Source organism: Neopsephotus bourkii, unplaced genomic scaffold (assembly GCF_033783945.1).
Source record: "Neopsephotus bourkii isolate Nb327-2 ecotype Australia unplaced genomic scaffold, CSIRO-AGI_Nbou_v1 NB_1847, whole genome shotgun sequence".
Classification (NCBI taxonomy): Eukaryota; Metazoa; Chordata; class Aves; order Psittaciformes; family Psittacidae; genus Neopsephotus; species Neopsephotus bourkii.
Window position 1 is genome coordinate 43,632 of NW_026902320.1, and position 20,856 is coordinate 64,487.

Consider the following 20,856-nt stretch of genomic DNA (forward strand, 5'->3'; position numbering starts at 1 on the left):
TCTGCATTTGCAGAACAATTCAGCTCAACTAACAGCATCCTTAGAGTCCTAAGGCACTGCTTGTCACTGCAACAAGTGCCTCTAGACACCCCTCCGCTTTAAATGCTGCGCCTGATTTAGTTATCAGGCCAGACATTGCCATCATAAGCAATCATCTTCAAAGGAGTGATAGGCAGAGCATCTGGGCCAAATTGTAACGTGATTACCTGACAGAGTCTTTAATAAAGACAATACTTTAGAGACACTTCAGCTGATCTGAATTCTCTCTTTTTTTTTTCTCCAGATTTAATTTTAGAACAGCAGTACTGGAAACGCACTCCCTGAGCTTTGAGCAGGAGCATGAGTCAGGAAGGGGCTCTGGCTTGAAAGAAAACAGAGCTGCTGACCATTTCCTTTCGCAGAGCCTAGGAAAAGTGAACCTGAAAAACCAACCAAACATTTTAGGATGTGCTCTCATTTTAATAACCTTGAGTTTCCAGTAAAAAAAAAAAAAAAAAACAAAAAACAAAAAAACCCCCAACTTTTTTAAATTAAAAAAAGATTCTTTTAGATCTTAAAAGAAGAAAAAGGGTAATTCACTGTTCGTTTAAATCCGCTTTGAAACCAGCACTGCCTGCTGAGCGAGAACAGAAGATAAAAGCGATACAAGGAAAGCATTTAGAGGACTTAAAAAAGATCCTGACGTGCCCGAAAATATTAAAAACCTGTACGGAGCAACGCCTGCCCCTCGGGGGCCGGAGTTTCCAAACAACTCTTCCAGCTCCAGCCGACCCCCGCCCCGGCCCCCTCGCCTCGCCCGCAGCCCGGGGTGCGACCAGGCTCTACCGCTGCCTCCCGAGGGCTGCCGGCCGGGTCCCGGGGAGGGTCGTGGAACCCGCCCGGGCACCGCCCCGAGAAGGGGCCGCCGCGCAGCCCGCCCCGTCGGGCCGCCCCTCTCGGGATCCCCGCGCCGCCCGCTCCATCGGGGCCGCCCCCGCCGCTCCCGGGGCCGGGCCGTGCCGTGCCGGGACAGGCGGGCAGCGCGGCGGCGCGGCAGGAGGCGAGGGAGCGGCGCCGGGCCGGGGCCGCCCTGCCCCGGGGTCGCCGGGCAGGTGTCGGGGCGCCGGGTCCCCCCGTGCGGCCGAGGTGAGTGCGGGGCGCGGCGGCAGCGCGGGGCTGGGGCGGGCGGCGAAAGGGCTGGGCTGGGTCGTGCCCATCCATCCGCGTTGCCGCAGCGGGCAGGGGAGCTCCGTTCCCCGGCGGTCGCTGGGAGTCATCCCCCCCGCGACCGGCACCGGGGAGCTGCATCCCCCGGCGGCCGGTGAGGTGCAGCCCGCGCCCCGTGCTAGCGAGACTTCGGCTCCCGGGGGTCGGTGGGTGCTTTCCACATTACCCTGGGGGCTCCATCTCCTGGGGTCGGAGGGGCGCATCTCCCCACCGTGGGGCTGAGGCGCTTCGTCTTCCCCCGAGGGGGTTGGTGGAGTGCTACGCTTTCCTCCGCCCTAGGTGTCAGTGGGGTGCCTCCCCCATCAGCCTTAGAGATCCATCCCCAGCGGACCAGAGGGCGGCATCCCCCCTGCAGGGGGTCGGTGGGATGTGTACCACATCAATCCTGGCGGCTCCATTCGCAGCGGGTTGGTGAGGTGTATTCCCCAGGGACCAGCAGGACTCCATGCCCTGGGGCCAGAGGGGTGCATCCCTTTGTAGGTCAGTGGGGCAGGTGACAGTAGGGTCCATTTCCCAGCGTCGGTGGGGTTTAATTTCCCTGGTGCTTGCTCTGCCCTCTCGTTGCTCTGCTGACCCTAGTGTGTCTGTCTGGAGGGCAAGGGGCAGCCCCGTTGCCTGCTGTGACAGTTCGTGCTATCTCCCTGGATTAGGTCATGTCGTGACAGTGCGTGTTACTGTCTTGTAGTGCAGGAGGGCCAGGGGATATGAGGAAGAGGGGTAGCAGTCACAGAAAAACAGCAACCACCCCCCTTCCCTGCACACAGCAGTTTAATAAAATCAGACAGCATGAAACATCTGGCTGGGTTTTTTTCGCCCTAATCATCACAAGGTAGTTCTCAGTGTCATTAAATACTCTTGTCCGCACAAAGCGGGCTGTGATATATGCAGTGTTGTAAGCCTGGAAGCGGTTGTGGATGAGATGCGTAAGAGGAAAACATCAAGAGCTGACCTGAAACTCTGAAGTTAACCGTGCAGCCTCTTCTCCGGGTAGCCTGGGGTACTCTCTTAAGTCTGTCTCAGTTTGTAACTATCTGACCATTACATTTGGCTGCAGAAAGGTCTGATGCCCCTTTGAAGGGCCATAAAGCTATAAATGGGCTTTAATATAGCCCATCCCACTAACCTCAGTGCTCTCCCTCTGTAGCCTTTTAATGAACAACAGTGCTCATGAATTCCTCTCAGTGAGCTGTCAAATCTCCTCTGCTGCTGTCTAGAGAGAGTGCGGCTGTGTGAGAGGAGACATGCCTGAGCCACCCTCATCCCTGGGGGCTGTTCGTGAAGGACTGACGCAAGGGGTTGGTGTGCTCTGGCCAGTGCAGTGGCAATGGGTTCAAGGATCATCCCCAGCACCCCTGCATTAGCCTTTTCTTTTTAATGGAGCCATAAGGGCTTGGGCTTCATTTTGCTCCTGGCAAAGGGGCAACAGGAATGGCCGAGTAGATCTTGTCAAAGCACTTGACGACTTTGGTCTAGGTCCCTCTGCCTTCATTTTAAAGCAAAATGCTATATGTGTATGCCCTCTGCCACCCTCACTTTTCATGTCCAGGGTGCACGTCCTTGCAAATATTGCTGTAGTTCCTCAACATGATTCACAAACTTTGCCATTTGTGGAGTGGCTTCTCCCTGTCTTGCATGGGTCTTGCACTGGACAAATTATCTTCTGGGTAGCCAAAGCTGCTCACAATGTGTGGAAAATAGCCTGCAATATTACTGAGGTAATAGTTTTCTGAAAAACAAAATGCCTGAATGCAAATAGAATGTAAAAACATGTCTTTGAAGTCTTTTTTCTTTAAAATTATTCAGTGCTTAGCCTGGAGGAAACCTTTTTTTTTTTTTTCTTTTTTACTTTTATAAAACTCATGAACATTTTAGAAAAGTGGGATGTGAGGGTTTTTTTTTCTTTTTATTTTAAAGAAGAGCTAAAAGTCTTTCCATTGTTATGGCATGAGGACTTCTTTATGCTCCATTCACAGTTTTAACAGGGGTTTGTTAGTCCAACACTTGACGTGAGTAGATGTTTAGTCTGGTTTACCAGCTCGTGAGCTGGCAAAGGCAGCACCATCAGCTCTGCCAGGGGCATAAGCAGGCCTGAGTCCAGCCAGGGATGCTCAGGAGCCCGAGAGCAGAAATGAAGGCTCTGGTTCCTTCAATTAAGACAAAATAGGGAGAGAAGGTCAAAGTACAGGTGGCATTGCAAAGGCTTTCCTAGGAATGCAGAGAGCTGCAGCCTTCTTGGGTTGCAGGGATTTACTGCAGGGATCATTTGGCAATGGCGGGGACATCAAACCTGTGTTTCATAAGGGCCAGATTTAATAGGTTTGCATGTCTCTATGGTATTGCCATGAGTATCTTGCTAGCTTTTCAGTAGCTTTATGAAATAAAGAAATGGCTCTGGGCAGGAGCCCAGCTGGGTCCAGGAGAACACAGCGTGCATTCGGAGGAAGAGGCTTTAATGTAGAGTCCACCTGCCTTAGCTCATCTGCACAAGCTTTGTGAAATGTTTTGTCCAACTTAAATAACCCTTCTGCACTTCCTGTCTTTAAAATCCAGTCATGACATCTGTGAAAAAAACAACTAGTTTTGTTGCTGTTGTAGCAATAGTTCAAACAGTACGCTTTGTCTCTTGAAAAGTCCATTAAGTTGCCCTATATGAAAAGCTGTGGATTTTACCTGAATGATATATGAAAATGCCTTACAGTGTAGGTGCATTTCTAAATTGTTTCTGAATGTTGTTACTAAAAGTACCTTTCTTTGCTGTATTTGTACACATTTCTATACTAAATATTTCTGAATGTTGTTACTGTCTTCAGCACAGGGCTTGTTCTTTTCCTGGGTTTCCTGCAGGTGTTAATAGCTGCTCTGTGTAGCATTCTTACCTTAAACGGGTTCAAACCACTAATAAACTCAATCGGACAAATGAAGAATTAAAAAGAGTTGTAACTGGGCAATGCTAAGTCAGGAAATAGAGGCTGAGACTCCAACAGCAATATTAACTTGGCTGCAATACACATCCTGTAAGCTCTTTTATGGCATACATCTCATAATGTAAACAGGAATAAGCACGCAGATTAATGTATGCAGAGAAAGAGTCAAAAAGATTATTTTGCTGAATTTGATCCCCTTGTCCATGTGACAGCTGGCTCTTGTGTAGAGCTGGGGAAAGCCTGGCACTGCCTTATACCGTGTGTCCAGCACTGACGCAGACGTACCCAATTGCTGATGGAGTAAAACCAACATCAGCAAATGAGTAATTTGGGTTTTGTTTCTGTCGAAACAATGCCATTGTAATGAAATGCATTTTGTTCCCCAAGGTCTGTGAGCTGTGCTATATATGATCCTTAAGCGTTCCCTCTTTTGTTATTTCCAACTGGTGTGTCTGGCTCTGCTGAGGTTATAATGGAGTGCAGTGACTTCGCTTTGGTGAGTCGCAGCTTTCTACTTGTATTCCCATGCATTACAGTAACAGCTCTCCTGGCTAATTTTAACTAGATCATGTACAAAAGTGATTACAGGAATACTGTATTTTAACTCAGTTCTGCAATGGACTAAGTGGTATTGCTCTTTGTATCATGTTGTCTTAATTAAAATGGTGTTATTAATATATTTCACTAAATCAATAAATTTATCTTGACAGTCAGATAGTCCAATCTGACCTTCTCTGTGTCACAAGACATTATGTCTTGTGAAGCCACCACTGTACTCAGCCAGAGATTTGCATGCAATGTGGTGTCATCCAGGGCAGAGCTTGTGGTCCTTCAGCAGCAGCTTCCAGCAGTGACGGATGCAGTTTGGGTGAATAAAATTAATTTCTAGTTATTTTGCAGAAGAAAATAATTACCCTTTTCCGTTTAAAAAGGGCTTCTAATCTAGTATCAACGCGCTGATACTGCTGCCTTGTTTTGACATTGTAAAGCTTTGCAAGGGAGTTGGGAGCAGCTCTAATTCTGCAATCTAACACTTCTCCTATTATACCTGCCTAATTGCAATGGCTCCTCTTCAGTGCCATCTTCCAAAGATGCTGCTAAAGCATTGTGGTAAGCCATGCCAATTGTGCTTTAATTTCATTACCATTTGATTTGGGCAGCATTTTATCCACTTTCTCTGCAGTGTTACACAGTTTGCAACGGGGATTAGTACCTGGGTGAGTTACAGCATTTATTGTGTGCACGTAATACAAATTCCTCTTGAAATGAAATTGTATTAAACTAATTTGGCAAAACTTTGAAATTACAGTAAAGGAGCTTTTGATAATTGATTTTCTTGTTCTTCTGCAAGTAACTGTGCTTATTAAAGTTATCATGATTGACACAGTTGGAATGGGTCAAATCAAACAGAGCGTCTGAATCCCACTGGGTTTAGGTCTTGGCCATTTTTGCTTTGTAAGAAGTGAGGGTAGGTACCACTTTGGGGTCCCACCATGGTGAATGGCTGGCTGTCCTCTGTCAGCTCTCAGAAATGGAGTGGTACCTATCAGGATTTGTGCTGGGTGAAGTATCAGAAACAACAGCATTGAAAAATGAGAAGAGCGTAGAAAATGGTCTCTGACTACATTAAAGACTTGTGAAACTTCTGCCATTCTGCAAAAAAACCCTGTAATTTTACATAGTGGAGCCATCCTCCCTGACTCAGACTGAGAAAAAGACCTATTCAGTGTTACATTTTAATCATATACAACACAAAGACTTTTGCTGTGCTGTTTAAAATCCAGCCTTCTTTCAGCCTGTGTTCTGCCAGGATGTTTTCATCCAAGACGGACTGCTGAGGCTGATGGGAGCAGACTGAAAAAGCAGCTCTAACCTTCCTTCCTGACACTTCAATAGTGACATCCACTGTGGGAAACTAGGGCAGAAATGCGTTAACACTTGTCACTGGGAAGAAAATCCTCTCTCTGATGGGGACCGGAAGAAAGTGATTCTTAGATTCATGATACGAATTAGTTCATTATTTATTTCAATCAAAGTCTGTAGGTACTGTTATAATGAAAAATTAAAGTGCACTTTGCAGAATACATATGAGTTGACACTGTGCCAACCCCAAAGCCTTCCTGACCTACAAAACGAAGGAGAGCTTTGATGCTCGCTTCGCTCTTTGCAAAGTCTCGGACAAACAGGTTTTGCACAGAAGTTTGATAGAGGTAGGATCTATTAAAACAGATTCCAGACCCACTCTGTTCACTGCTGCCTTCCGTAGATAACATCCTGCTGTTGTCTCCTGGCTGTTACACATCTGCACAAAAGCAGCCTAGCTTTGGACTTCACTAGATACTGTATTACCGGTGCCACCATCCCACTGCATGTTGTCTGTTAAGTTTAGCTGTGCTCTAGTCTTCCCAGATTGGTAAAAGATAGCCTGTTCCCTACTGGAGCAAGGTTTTTCCATGTATCCAGCTGTGTGCAGATATGGCAGTTATATAAAACAATAATGGTGATCTGACCAATGGAAGGGGTTAACACACTGCCGCTACTCTGCTCCCAGAACAAAAGCAGTTGTCCAGCAGTCTAGGGAAAGTCTAGCTTTAATACTGAGCTGTGTATTTTACTGGTTGTGCTGATACTTGGATGACCAGGATTTGTTGGGGTATTTATGTATCTTTCAATGCAATCAAAGATCAAAAAGAGACTCCAAAATGGTACGGGTTTTGAGAGAGCCTCTGTACAAAGTCTGTACCAAAACACAAACCCCAAACAAAGACTTTGTTCACTTAATACAACCCTGATGCTCTGATGCAAATGGTGCAGCCAGAGCAGCCATAGCAGCTCCATGGTGTCCCCTTGCACTAGTGGAGGTGTATGGAGTGGATCTGTGGCAGCCACCTCTGCTTGTTGTACTGCCTTGCTGTCAGCACATCAGCTTTAATCAGGGCTGGCAGGAGCTCTGATGACAACTGACCTCATGTTAAAGACTAAAGTCCCTGTCTCATCTGAACAGAGTTCCCATCATGAAGGATGTCAGGTAACAAATGGAACAGGTATTAAACATTAAGCGTTAGCCAGCTGTTTGTCGTTAAAATATTAATCCCGGTTTTATGCACTTACCTGTTTTCCCAGCATACCTGGATTTGAAGGACCTGAATGTTTCATGAGTGATGACTGTCTATCTCATGGTCATCCATATCCCAGATCTGCAGTGCCAGTTTCCAGCTTTTGAGCCCTCCTTGCAGGTATTTCTGCCAGGATCACGCTCACCGTGTTTATCTGGGAATATGAACGTTTGGGTGAGATGACTTCAGGCCAGTTTTCAGTTTGCCTTCCAGGCACCCCTTCCTTTAATAATGTACTCCCCTTCCCTTAATAACATTCCCCACCCTTTACTCTCCTAGTCTTTGAAGCAGAAAAACAAAGCACCTCATCCATACCATTGAGCAACCTTCCTCCATAGGGGTTATATTTCTTGAGAAACTGAGCAGAGAAATGTCTTCATTGGTATGATGGCTTTGGGCTGCAGGATGAAATGTGGCATATCCTATCTCCCCTCTTGTACGGAGTAGCAGACATCTCCCTTTTCTGAAGAAAAAACCAAAAAGCATTTTTGTATGGGAAATCTGGCCCATAGCTCAGCTGGCAATAGATAAATGCAACAACGAAATGGGTGGCACCACTCCAAAATGCATAGCTATTCCAGCTGGTGCACTGTCACTGCTGTTAGGTGCGGGGCTGTGTGGAGCTGGGTGTGATGTGCTGGCTTGTCTTGGCCTGCAGACTTCTCTTTCAGTCCATGTCCACCTGGTCATCAAAAGACTTAAACTTCTATACAGTGAGTAGTCTGAAATACGGTGAATCACAGCTCCTGGAAAGGACTTGCTGGTTCACCTAGTCCTCTGTTTTGCATTCAGAAGGATCCTTCTTGCCTAATTAAAGCACGACTGGTGATTGCAACATGCTTTGTTTGGGTGGTTTAATAAATTGCCATCCTCTCAGCAAGAAATGAAACTGTATTCACTAATGTGTCTGTAAGTGTCTCAGCTGTGGGGTGGTTATTTACTGCACTATTCTTATGCAAATGTTTGTGGTTACGTTTACATTGATCATACAAGCGTTGCACACTAATTTTATTTCTTGGAGTATTTAGGCTTGGGTTTTTTTTTTAATCCTTCCTGCTGTATCTGTTACTACGTAATAGAAATTGCTTAATGTGTAATTGCCCATCACTCAAGTGCCATTTTAAAATACAGAGCTTTATAAATGAAAATATTCTTTTTCCTCCAATTAGTTTTGTTTCTTGAAGTTGAGATATTAGGGTTTGTCTGGAGAACATTTCACTAAATCATTTGGTACTTTATGCATTTATTTATTTTTAAATGTATTCTAAGTGAAAGGTAATGGCCTGTAGTTACAACTGCAGAAGACAGCATTCACCATCAGTGCCATATGGGTGGCTGTGGTGCTTCTGGCGTGGATGCAGCTTGGGTGCTCCAGTCTGATGGATGTGAAATCAGTGGTTGTTCACTGCCAAAGAGGTGATGTGGTTTTGGGTGTGAAGTAGGGAAAACTTTTGATATCACAGTTGCAAGTTTCCCAGGTGAACTGATAATTTGAGGTTTGTTTGTTAGTCCTTAGCTCCCTGTCTCCTGCATGGTACTTCTGTGGATGTCAGCAAGCATCAAAAATGGTAGCTCAGCTTGAGAAACATGGGGAAACTCTTTAAAATTGGCATTTCTTGTTTGGACTGGTCCTTTAATACAATAGTAGCTTTCTTGGTGTGTGCAGAGACTTTGGGAAAATGGAGTCTGTGTAGCAAGTCTTGCCTTGAAACAGCCTGCTTTGTGATTAATGATTTTATCTGTAGCCTTTGAATACTGCTTGTAGACGGGATGATAGCTTAGAGGTAATCGCACTGATGGAATGCAGGAAGCATTGCGGGTTGGAAGGCATGATGTGGCCTTCTTTTAATGTCTCTCCTCAATTTCATTGGAGCTAATCCTTCCTCAGGGTGGGGATGGCCTTACATCAGATGGGGCTCAGATTAGATGCCGACTCATGTAGGTACCTGATCTATAGAGAATAAAACTATTACCTTGCACCTTGTAAGCAGAGGTAAACAGAAAAAAGGAGACTTTTTTAGCTTCATGTGCTATTAGATAGTGAAGACGGTGGACATTATTTTTATCTGCTGTCAATGATACTGCTATGGGCTCATACTCACAGGACTCTGGCTGCATCCATTGATTCCTGTTGTGGGTGGGAAGGAGGGGACTGCAGCTTGTTCTAAAAAACTACTGTTCGCTGCTAAGACGAATTACATTAATTTTTGTTTTCAATTGAAATGATTGTTAGTCTGTTAGAACTGAACTTGAGGTTCTCAGTGGAAGATCTAATATTTGCCTTAAAACACCTGGTTTCAGTTTGTTCTGTAACTGCCTGAACGTCGCCTGGCTGCACAGACTACTGAAAGTACATCAAGTTGGTACTTGGTACATCAGGTTCATTGCGTACACTCTGAGTGTCAGTGCTTGTGTAGGTTAAGTGTCAATATCCCTTATTTGTGGAAGAAAATGGTACATTGGGGCCCATTTCTGCTAGAGCCAGAGCAAACCTGGAACAAAACCACATGGCTTTTACAGTCATCTTTTTCTTTCAGTTCCCACTTCTATTTATTTTATGAATCTGCTGGCACTGTAGGGACAGTTCGAGTTCACTCTTCCTCTGCTGCACACGGAAATGTTCTGTTTGCTGGGAGGTACAGCTGCAACCTGTATTTGGCAGACTATATTGAGGAGCAAACAGCAATTCCAGTTGAAATGAATACTGTTTTTCTTAAATAAGAGCTTGTTTAAATGGAATCACGTTACAAACCAACTAAGAGTCATTATAGAAGAGCCTCCAGTTTATACATGGCCTGGCAGGGGTGTGCTCAGGCTTGCCAGCATTTAGGAGATGCAAACCTTCACAACAGCCTCCCTGTCTCCTTCCTAAACCTGCCCAGGAAAGAGGAGGTTCTCAGTTTCCCTTAAATCTGGGCAAATTTTGAAGCAAGGGTGAGAAAAATGGTCTTGATGCAAAGTGAATGGGGATTTTTTTCTGAGACCTGTTTGTTTCAATGAAGAATGTATAGGGATAGTCTGATCTGGTGTGACAGGAAAGGCTTATAAATGCATTCAGGTCAATAAACAGCTGCTTCTTCTGGGTGCTGGCATGCTTTCTTCTGGCTACCTCATGGATCAGGTATAAGGTGCTACTTAGTCTGAGCCACCATCTGAAGTCCTAAAGGACTTGTGTGTTCATGGGTGATAGGCACAAGTCTGGAAGAAGGAGCCCTCTCCCTGAGCTATCAATCCACTTGCTACAGGGTGCTGTGCATTGCAGGAGCCCAAATTGCTATCCAAAATGTGAGTTTAAAGGTGGTCTCAGGAGCTCTACCTGCCTCTTGGTTTTCCTGATCATCTTGGTATTTGTAATCACCCCCTTACTCTTCTGTAGCTTTGAAGAAAAGCAAACCAGACAGGAGACACTGATTGTGTGCTTGAGAAACAGTGAAAGTTTATGGTATTGGAAATGCTGCCAAAACGTGAAAAGGAAAGGGAAAAGATGAATCTGGGGGAGGAAGGGGAAATATTTTTGCATTTTTTACATGTGTGTTATCAGTAATGGATGGAAAATTATTTCAGACAAAGCTGTGAATTTTGTTTGTCTTTATAAAAACACTGTAATTTTTTTTAAAGCTTCCTTTTGAGTATTTTGGCCAACCTTATTTCACAGCTAGATCTATTCATCTCAGTTAAATGGAATAGACAAAATCTACACAAAACAACTGCTTAACATTATAAGCGGCTTGCATAAACATGAATTATTAAGGTCACAAAAGCTCCTAGAAACCAGCAGAAATGAGTGCACAATTGCATTTCTTTTTTCAAAACATGCATTAATTAATAAGGGGCTTAGTGCCCAGCCTGTTTATCCCCCTCCATGCCTCCATCAGATTTTGCTGTCATCAAGTGGAAGGAAAAGTGTCACTTCTCTCTCTCCCTCCCCCTTTTCTTTGGCTGAAGCACATAAAGGTGCCAGACTTCATTGTACACGAGTCCATTATTCACAGCTAAAACACTCAGGCAGGTTATGTTGGGGGTGTCACAACAGCAGTGCACCCTCTGAAATGGCCAGAGGTTTCATTTCATGCCTGCCTGTGTGCCTGCTGATGCAGGGACAGCAGACTGACTCAAGTTGCCAGGAGCTAAAGAGTAGGCACGTTCATATATTTGGGACGTGCAGAGAGGACAGGGTGCTCATAGAAGGAGCATGGAGAGGAGAAAACAGTGAGAATGTGGTAGCAGCTACAGGCCCTGTCCTCCCTCTGTAAGTGCCACGCACCCCAGTTTGTGACGGGATGGACATCACGTCTGCTGTTGGTCTCCTCCACATGATGTGGGCATAGGTGGCCATGGCCGTGGTGTCCCTGGGCATTGGAGCTACAGGAGCGTTTGGAGGGAGCTTCTCTCCAGGTCCTTCCATCATGGGAAATAATAGAGGGCACTTTATTGTGAAATGGGACATGTGGACTGTAGTGTTTGAAGGGCTAAGTCCTGCTTGCTATGCAGGCTAAATGCATATAAATATATGTCAGGGTCAACACTGGGAGATGTTTGGGAGAGAGGATGCCTTCAGACATGGTCCTAAAATGTCAGAAATATTAGAGGCAGGAACTGAACTTGTGTATAGGGGCTTGAATATTGAGATCGTAGAGATAGCAAACGGCTTGAGATTTTCTTGCCTGTTTTGTCCTGTTAAGTAAAGCCTCTGAAGCAGACACCTCTGTTTCTGACGAGTCCCATGGGGAGAGAATGGGGACAGAGGCTGATGGTTGATGACTCTGCTCTCTGGGGTTATGGCATCTGCAGAAGAAACTCAGATATCCGAGATGGGGATTAGTGAGCTCCAGAAAGACAAAATCTGTATTTCTGTCCTTGCTATGTTTTAGTGATTCCACTTTTGCTTCATGCCATAATGAAATATAATGTAAATGTGAAGACATCACATGTGGTCTTTTAAAAATCTTCCTAAGTGCCACGCCTGCTCTTTATCTGCAAGGAGTCTAATTTCTGCAGCCACTAGAGAAACAGTTCAAGGAGAGATGAATGTTAAAGCCATTATTCAAATGTGTCTGGTCTGGGGCTGATACTTAAGTTTTGACTTACCAAACAGCAAAGGGATAGGTTTAGAGGGAGGACCTGCACTCACTGTGATGCCTGATGGGACACAAAGGCCACAGTGCAAATGGTTTTCCTGCAGGATATCACTTATGGGGCAGCATTGTTAAGCAGCAAGAAAGTTGTTTGTCCTGTGCTTTATTCCAACATGGTTTCTGAAAATAACTAGTCAGGGGCTGCTTTTGATATATAATAAAAAAAGCTCTAAGCACAAAGGGGCTTTAAAAGAAGCAAAGACTTGACATATTTGTTAATATGCAGAGTAGCAGTGCATTAATTTTAAGACTTCTTTTTTTTTTAAAAAAAAGGAAATGAGGACAGTAATTAAAATTAATCCATTTATGAATCTTTCCACAGCCAATTTGAAAACATAAATAAAACATTCGCCCTGTCCGTCTCTTTTTCTCATCGAGAGACAATACAGACCGTGTAACCTTTAACTCCTTAAGGTAATGAGCAGAGAAAGCTGTCTTAAATGACTTGCTAAAAGGTACGAAAAATCAGTTGCACAATGGAGGTGGCTTTTAAAGAGTGGGGAGGATGGCATCAGGAATGTTGGGGGTGCCTCAAAATGATTTTTAATGCTTGCCTTTGGGAGCAAAATTTAAGTTAATTCATCCCTGTGTATTTTATAATGCAAATTATCACTCTGAGTAATGCACATCAAGGAAGGCAGCCAAAGGCAGCTCGTTTCCATGAGGAGTGGGAATGGAGGGCAGGAAGGCAGCTGGGGCTAGAAGAGGCTTGGGTTTGCAGTTTCCAAAACCAGTAAAGGTTTGCACTGGCAAAGTTGGGACGTAAGAGAGGTGGCCAGGTGGCTCGAATAGACCACCCCATGAGGATGCCAAATTCGATATCAAGGATAAGAGGGTTATGAGGGGCAGTCAACATGGCTTCACCAAGGGGAAGTCGTGCTTGACCAATCTCGTAGCCTTTTATGAGGAAATAACGCGGTGGATGGATGATGGTAGAGCGGTGGATGTGGTCTACCTCGACTTCAGCAAAGCGTTTGACACGGTCTCCCACAGCATCCTTGCGGCTAAATTGAGGAAGTGTGGTCTGGATGATCGGGTAGTGAGGTGGACTGTGAACTGGCTGAAGGAGAGAAGCCAGAGAGTTGTAGTCTATGGGGCGGAGTCTAGTTGGAGGCCTGTATCTAGTGGAGTGCCTCAAGGGTCGGTACTGGGACCAGTATTATTTAATATATTCATCAACGATTTAGATGAGGGAATTGAGTGTACTATCAGCAAGTTTGCTGATGACACTAAGCTGGGAGGGGTGGCCGACACGCCGGAAGGCTGTGCTGCCATCCAGAGGGACCTGGACAGGCTGGAGAGCTGGGCGGGGAATAACTTGATGAAATATAACAAGGGAAAGTGTAGAGTCCTGCATCTGGGCAGGAACAACCCCAGGTTCCAGTATAGGCTGGGGAACGACCTGTTAGAGAGCAGTGTAGGGGAGAGGGACCTGGGGGTCCTGGTGGACGACAGGGTGACCATGAGCCGACACTGTGCCCTTGTGGCCAAGAAGGCCAATGGCATCCTGGGTTGTATTAGAAGGGGGGTGGTTAGTAGGTCGAGAGAGGTCCTCCTTCCCCTCTACTCTGCCCTGGTGAGACCTCATCTGGAATATTGTGTCCAGTTCTGGGCCCCTCAGTTTAAAAAGGACAGGGACCTGCTGGAGAGAGTCCAGCGCAGGGCAACTAAGATGATTAAGGGAGTGGAGCATCTCCCTTATGAGGAAAGACTGAGGGAGCTGGGTCTCTATAGTTTGGAGAAGAGGAGATTGAGGGGTGACCTTATTAGTGTATATAAATATATAAAGGGGGAGTGTCACGAGGATGGAGCCAGGCTCTTCTCAGTGGCAAACAATGAAAGGACAAGGGGTAATGGGTACAAATTGGAGCACAAGAGGTTCCACTTAAACCTGAGAAGAAACTTCTTCTCAGTGAGGGTGACGGAACACTGGAACAGGCTGCCCAGGGAGGTTGTGGAATCTCCTTCTTTGGAGACATTCAAGACCCGCCTGGACATGTTCCTATGTAACCTTATCTAGGTGTTCCTGCTCCGGCAGGGGGATTGGACTAGATGATCTTTTGAGGTCCCTTCCAATCTCTAACCTACTGTGATACTGTGATACTGTGATTAGTATCTGTGATTCAAAAAAAAAGACAAAAAAAAAAAAAAAGGGGAGGGAGGATGACTTATGGAAAAGAAACTCTTTGAAGTTTTAGTTCTATGACACTTGAGACTGCAGCGTTGCCAACGCTGAAGGTATTGTTCTGTGCCTTGTTTAAAAAAGAAGCTACGCACGACCTTGGATCTGCGATTGTTGGTACCTCTTCAATGTATGTTAATTAGTAAAGACTGCAAGAAAAGTAGTACAGCTGCTGAGGGAACTATATATTCTATTTTTTAAATGTGTTCCAGATATTATCAATTGTGCCTACAGATCTTTCGTGCAGTTATGGCTGTGTGGATGCTGCAGTGTCTGTGCAGTCATGTACATGTGCACATACAGTTGAGGCAAACATGTTAAAAGAACCCCAAAGACCCCAAACAACAAAATAACCCCATAGCTGATATTTAAAACTATAACATAAGCTGTGTATCTCTGCTCTGTCTCAGGCCACTTAGAAGGGAAGAGAGAACACAGGGCGCAAGAATCTGTTGTGTGCAAGGATGCTCCCCTCTGCTTTCATATACAGAATTTTAATAAGAAATGTATGGATCTCTGCTTCTTGTCACTCCCATCCTTGGGATGTTTTGGTATCCCTTGCTATCTTCTATCCAATTCCTGCTCTTTGGTCTTGATGTCTGTTCTTTATAGAATCATAGAATAGTTAGGGTTGGAAAGGACCTTAAGATCATCAAGTTCCAAACCCCCTGCCATGGGCAGGAGCACCTCACACTAAACCATGTCACCCAGGGCTCTGTCCAGCCTGGCCTTGAACACTGCCAGGGATGGAGCATTCACAACTTCCCTGGGCAACCCATTCCAGTGCCTCACCACCCTTACAGTAAAGAATTTCTTCCTTACATCCAATCTAAACTTCCCCTGTTTAAGTTTTAACCCATTATCCCTTGTCCTACCACTACAGTCCCTAATGAGGAGTCCCTCCCCAGCATCCTTATAGGCCCCCTAGGAAACTTCCAGCGTGAAATCTGCCCAACACTGGCTTAACCCTGACTCACCTCCTTCTTTTCCAGGACTGAAGATCAGCAGCTGCACACAAAGTGAAGGTACAAGGGAAAGAACTGTACATACCCACAGCAAAATGTGCAAACCGAAGTTGTCCTGCCTTGGGAATGAGCAGCTTGCTGTGGCTCTCCTGCAGGTGCAGATGGACAAAGAATAAATGCCATTTTGTATTCAGTTCGGTGAATTAGCAGATTGAGAGTTTAGATAGAGATTTGTGTTTGTACTCTAAATATTTATCCATAGTATATCCATCTCTCCCAGACAAGACATATCAAGGTAGGAGATTTGAGCCTGCTTTCCCCTCAAGGCTAATACGGGGTTTAGCTTCATGATAGCAGTCTTGGCGGCTCTCAAGCCAAGTTGCTGTGACCTTCTGCTTTAAGCTGTGCTTTTGGTAATCGGTCTCCTTTTGGGGACGCGTAAAGAGACAAATGTTGCAATTGCAGGAGTTAAAGCTTTGTTGGGTGTTTGCTCAGTGTCTTCTTCCTAGCTGGGTGCTGCCATGAGAGATAGAGGACTGCACAAAGATACGACTGGGGACTCATTCTCCACCTTGCCAGTAAATATGAGAATTTCTTGTTGTGGAAGGCAACTTCTTCATGGGACTATGATGGAGTTTTTATTCTGTGTTTTCTGTTTTAAAGTGCTGTGTAAAATGACCTTTTTGCTTCCAACTGCATATTCAAAACCACCAACCACCCACTGTACAGCTGCTAATGCAGAGATTATCTCTACAGCCAACAGCTTTAAGTAATCAGAGATAATTTTACCTTTGTGACCCAACAAATAAACACCAGACTCAGAAAAAATCCTCTTGCCCACACAATCCTACCCATAATTTCAAGGACAGAGGAAAGCATCCCATCAAAATCAGCTTTAGTTTGTCACCAGGTTTGTTCCATCTTGGGTTGATGGTTGGATACGAAAACGCAGTGGTCTAGGTTTCTCTCAGGAGGTCATGATGCTCTGTAACCTGATGAGACCATTTCTTGCTCCTGTAGAAGACATTAAATAAGCAGACCATACACTGGAAGTTGTGTATGCAGCCCAGCTTTTACAGGAAGAATTGTGGCTTGGAATGGCTTTCACTAATGACTTCAGCCTTTAACTTTCTGTTCTAAAGAACAGACGTTTCTCACAGCTATCAGGGGTTCAGTCTCATTATGAAAATGCAACTGTTACATATCCTAACATTGCATCTGTGGTTTCTTCATCACTGACTGATCCCCATCAACATCAAGAAAGTAAAAAAATTCTAGCCCAGAAGTTATACCAGAAAACATATATTTTTATGCTTTGAAAGTCTGTTTCTTCGTGCTTTTATTTCCCAAGTCAGCTGATCATGACTATTTTGTTAAAACAAAGTCTCAACTTTTTTTGTATTAGTAAATTCTACCTTTTGGGAGCTTCTCTGATTTTCCCTGCCTTTTTTCCCTTTGTTCTAAGAAACTCATTTCCTTATTCCTGCTATTAAGGACACTTAGCTTGTTGTCATTGGGAAGCAGCACTCATTTCTTCATGGAAAGAAGCTGCTTAATGTTTCATGCATTACGGTGAATAATTAAAGAAAAATACCTAAGCCCACAAAGCTAGCTGGCAACTGAAGGGAAGAAAGCATTTGCAGTCTGTTGGGGAAAAGTGACACTCCTGGCCTGATGTCTTAAACCACAGGGGTAAGGTTTAAAAATGAATATGTCTGGCATCATATTAAAAAAAAATAAAATCTGGATTTTTCAACTTTCCATGCTTTTATAACATCAATCTTTAATTGTCATATTCTTGAGCTATTGGCAAAAGAGAACAGAGCTAAAATTGCTGGGGCTATGGAAAACCAGGCTGGTAAGTGGAATAAAGTGTCTGCAGGGACCACGACCTTGTGAACTGCCAGGGACAGAACGGCTGTCAGCACTCAGGCAGGCACGAGCTTGGCAGCACGATAGGGTATGGCACTAGCAGTCTTCATGTAGAATGTCTAAATAAGGAGTTTTATTGGCCCTTACAGTTCTTTTCACCTTTTCTGGCTGCTGCAGTCATTGCCCTTCTGATTTTGTAGCAGATCTTAAAACACAACTGTTGGGCTTTACAGAAATGGGATGAAAAACTGGGGAGATTGGAACACTTGGGAGAGAGGTGACTGCTCCCAAAATGGTCTAAATGGACCATGTAATCTTTTCCTTTTCAAATAAAACCAGGAACAAGCTGCAATTTTGCAGTGACCTTTTCTATTTTACAAAATGAGATCAGACACCTGCCATCCTCGTGGCAGATTGAGCATCGTTCTAACAGTAATTCAGGGTGCAGTTACAAATGGGGATGTGTGTTGTGTGATTGGTGTCCGTCCTCCCACCCATTTAGTTTTTGCCTTTGCTGAACGTGTAACCTCAAACTGATAACATGCTTTAACAGAATTTGCTGAGACAGATGGAGGCTCATGCAGAGCAACAGCTCTCTCTATGCCATTGTGCATCCCTTTGAGTTTGGTTAGTGTTAGGCCCCTGTACTAGGGTAGGGACATTTGTGTTCTCCTTTTTCTGCCTCTGTGCACTGAGACATGTAGGCTGGATAACATAGTTTGTGTCTGCATCTTTCCACTGCCTTTTGCATTCTCCCTTCTACGTATGATATGCAGCTCAGACTGCAGTGGGGGCAGACTGCAGTGATGACCTGTACCACAGTAAGAATTACTGGTGTGGATCTGGTGTGCTTCATACACACCAGAGTGATTGCTCTAATAACCAGAGAACATCTCACAGCCCTACAGCTTTCACGTGCTTCACTGCTCTGCCAGCACCACTCTGACCTCTGCTCAGAGTGAGAGATTAGGTCCAATCTGTCTTGTAGCAAAGTGGGGTGAGGTTTAGGGAGCTATTGCAGCATCCCAGAGAGTAGCCAAAAGGAGGAGAAAGGGAACTTTCTGCTTCCAAAAAGACTGTTATAAATTCTTGCTGAGGGTTGGGCTTCAGCAGCACTGTTAACTCTTCTGCTGGCTTATCTGTGTATTGCTGAAGTAGTGGCCATTTCAGATCATGTCCACCAATTTTTCCCTTCTTCTTCATTCCAGTGACAGAATCTGCACTGAATGATTCATATTTGATAAGACACATACAGAAAAGATGAGAAACGCTTTGAAAGGAAATGTTGATTTCCCTCTAAACTTTTTCTGTAGACTATTTGTCAAGGTAGATAACCAAACATCTAGTTTGAATTGAGTGAGTCCTACTACTAAAATTAGTGACACTTCCTGTGGTTCATTTGAGATACATGGCTGCAGCATGACCCAATTCCCATTGAAATAGGTGGGATAATTTCCCACTATTCTGATAAAGCCAGGTTATTTCCTAAAGAAAATTAACTCCTTGGGCACCTGCACTGGTGTCCACTTATCACAATACTATGGTCTGGGAGTGGTACAAATACTGGCATGCACTGCACTGTCCAAAATGCTTTCTGTATAGTGTACTGAAAGAGGAGCCCTCTGGGGCCCCAAACATTCTGCAGTTTATATTCTGATGCTGTTTGGTGTTACTACCTGATTACTCCCCTGCCTCAACCAGTGTTGATTTTATTTAGGTGAAATTGCATTTTCTGTGTGTGTGAGTAAAGGTAAGAGGAGTCACTGTGTCCAAAAGCTCTGTTGATAGAGGCAGCCAGGCCTGGAAATCAGTAACCCTGGTACCACTGGCCTGAGGATTAAACCTTTCTCACTGAGACATGAGCCTAGATTGCCAAATTGCCCGTGATAAGCTTTAAAGAATAGGGAATAAAACCATGCATGCATCTATTTCCTTTACATCAACTTTTTAGCTAGAGGCTCTTAAGTTGCTGCAGCAATGAGTGGAGAGGCCTGGGGGAGACCTGATAGTGCTCAGCTGTGCTCTGGGATCCCATTCTTGGGGTTTTGTTTGTTTGTTGTCTGGATTAAAGGGATTAAAGACTTAACCTTTGTACAGCCTTTCAAATAATAACATGTTTGTGCTCATACTGCATGTCAGGGAAATATTCCACACCCCCCCCCCCCCCCCCGATTTAGGTGATATAGAGATCAGTGAGTGGACAGGCTTACGTAAAGTCAGGTCGTGTGCTTTGAACCTCATAAATTTAGTGCAGTGCCCCTGTTTTCTCTCTGGTGATGTTGCAGGGACCAGGGTTGCATACCTGCTTCACCCACCCATCCAGAGTACTGGGAGAGGTCATATTGGTGGGGGGCTGCAGTCAGATCTGCTAGCTCCTCATCCAGCCACTGTGCCAATGGGCTGTGTTTTTCCTAATCAGAAATAAAATTTATGCTACCAGATGGGACCCAGCTGCATGTCAGTCTGTCACACACCAGCTGGCTGTGGCAGTTCTTCACCTCCTGCTCTGGAGTGGCATGTTTTGATATAGGCGTCAGAGATTTGCATCTTGCAGCATAGCCCTTTGAGTGGCAGTGGCTGCTTTGAGATTCTTTCGGGATTATTCCAACAGTGATTGAAGTTTTCAAAAGCATCCGAGTGATTTAACAGATTTATTGTCATCTGAAAAAGAAAGAATAACCTTGTACTGGCTTTAAGAGTGAGTTGAGAGCTGTCTTTAGCTTGAACATCTTATCCCTGTGTATGTTCCCCATGTGATTAAGGGAAGACCTAAGGCCACCTCTGGGACCACCCGGTCCCACTTGCAGGTATGCCATCTGCAAGCATGTCCAGGACTTGCTTCTCCTCAGCATAGTGCAACATTTGCATGATCTGGGGGATACCCAAGAGACAGTGGGGTCAGGGTGGCTCAGGCATGAAGCTGAGCTCCTTGGAGCTGCTTCTGTAGACATAGTGCTGAGCTATGAGACACTGTATGGGGAGATGGGATTTCCTGGGGCTGAACTGTGTGGGGAAAAAGCTCCCCTCTGGCAGCTCACTCTGGGAGGGCAGAGGACCCCTGTGTTTGCCAGCATGGGTAAAAGCAGTCCATCAAGGGATGCATGGTTTTGTGAGTGCCGTTTTCAGACATGTGGCAGCGCCATAGGATTGCAGTAGATGCAACTGTCAGCATCATACTCTGAAAACAGTTGGTGAAAAAAAGTTAAAAAAAAAATCATTTTGACTCTTTCTGTTCACAACTGACGGGATGTAACAAAGATGATACGACTTTATCATCTGGATTAGAAACAGCTTTGCCATCTGGACTGTCATCACGTTCAGTAACTGTTACCCCCTCCGTCAAACTACGGTTATGTTCCCGATAAAGCAGCCAATGTAAATAGTAATTTAAAAACTAAAATATGTAGAAAACCCATGGATGTACAAATCTGTAACCAAGAGGCTTATAGGATCCAG

The 20,856-nt window shown here is 44.9% G+C and overlaps 1 protein-coding gene across 2 annotated transcripts in view; it reads left to right on the forward strand.

Moving 5' to 3' along the window:
* The first annotated feature begins 991 nt into the window (after positions 1-991).
* Positions 992-20,856, forward strand: part of LOC133207277 (PDZ domain-containing protein 2-like) — a 66,725-nt gene continuing 46,860 nt past the window's right edge. The window contains exons 1-2 of one of the 2 annotated variants that reach the window (XM_061344039.1): positions 992-1,125; positions 4,518-4,626. The gene's annotated coding sequence lies outside the window, so the exon portion shown is untranslated. The remainder of the gene's footprint in view (positions 1,126-4,517; positions 4,627-20,856) is intronic. The other variant, XM_061344040.1, reaches the window with a different exon arrangement.